Raw genomic sequence first — 1,238 nt, 5'->3', positions numbered from 1 at the left:
TTTTTATTTTTATTTTATTTTTTTTTTTTGCACATTAGCTAGTGAAGCTTTTTATATAAGCTTCTTTATATTCATGTTCTTATTATTATCATTCTTCTTCTTATTATTATTATTGTCATTATTATTATTGTTATTATTATTATCAATATTATTATCAACATTATCATTTTTTTTCTCATGTATTGGCACAAAAAGTAAAACAGCTTTGTAAATACATTATAACTAAATGATTAAACATTTTATTTTTTAAAAGAATTTATGTTACATTGCATTTATGTTTATTTTTACATAACATAGTTCCTAGATTTTAATGGTTTAGAAAAAAAAAAAAAAAAAAAATGGACAGGTAATTAAACAATGAGAATTTATAAAAAAAAGAACAAAAGCAGGGATAACTTTGTGATAAAAAATAATTACGATAATAGTATACATATAATATTAACACTTTTTTTTTTTATAATTGAAAATATATATACATATACATATACATATATATATATATATATATATACATGTATATGTACTAGTATGGCAACATCTGTGACAAACTATAGAAAATGCATATGATGCCACGTCCTTGACATGTACATGTATATTGCTTATATGTTCTCATTTTTTAATATTTTTTTTTTTTTGACTACCAGGAAAAACCTAAAGCCCCTCTATCGTCCTTATCTCATATTTTGCAATAGTAATAGAGAAGCTGTAAAAAATGTTTTAATGAAAAACTGTGACAATCAAACAAGTGTAAAAAAGAAAAAAAAAAAAAAAATTCAGACAAATTTAGACTAAAATGGAATAAAAACATATAATATATACATACAAATAATAAGAGTTATAAAAAAGAAACCACATAAAATGTCATATTACATTTACATTATCCTATTTTCATTTTTCTTTTTTTTAAAAAGATTAAAATAGCTGATATTCAAAAAGAATTGAGTAACAAATGGAGGAACTTATCTGAAGAAGAAAGAAAGGTGAACATATTTGTTTTTTTTTTTTTTATGTCATAAATGAATTGCATTTGTAGATACATGTGTATGTATATATATATCATATAATTCTTGCTGCATTTTAGAAATATGAGGACGAGGCTCTTCTTTTAAAAATGAAGTATAATGAGGAGCTATTAGAATGGGTAAAAAAAAAAAAAAAAAAACAAACAAACAAACAAACAAACAAACAAACAAACAAACAAACAAACAAACAAACAAACAAACAAACAAACAAACAAA

General features: G+C 21.4%; 1 long non-coding RNA gene across 1 annotated transcript; it reads left to right on the top strand.

Moving 5' to 3' along the window:
- Nucleotides 1-641: 641 nt before the first annotated feature.
- LOC113220552 lies at nucleotides 642-1,147 on the top strand. The gene is made up of 3 exons (XR_003307402.1): nucleotides 642-747; nucleotides 912-980; nucleotides 1,082-1,147. It is a non-coding gene; the product is annotated as an uncharacterized LOC113220552 (long non-coding RNA).
- The last annotated feature ends 91 nt before the right edge of the window (nucleotides 1,148-1,238 follow it).

The sequence above is a fragment of the Piliocolobus tephrosceles genome, unplaced genomic scaffold (assembly GCF_002776525.5).
Source record: "Piliocolobus tephrosceles isolate RC106 unplaced genomic scaffold, ASM277652v3 unscaffolded_3466, whole genome shotgun sequence".
Taxonomy (NCBI): Eukaryota; Metazoa; Chordata; class Mammalia; order Primates; family Cercopithecidae; genus Piliocolobus; species Piliocolobus tephrosceles.
This window is presented reverse-complemented; position numbering and strand designations above follow the sequence as displayed.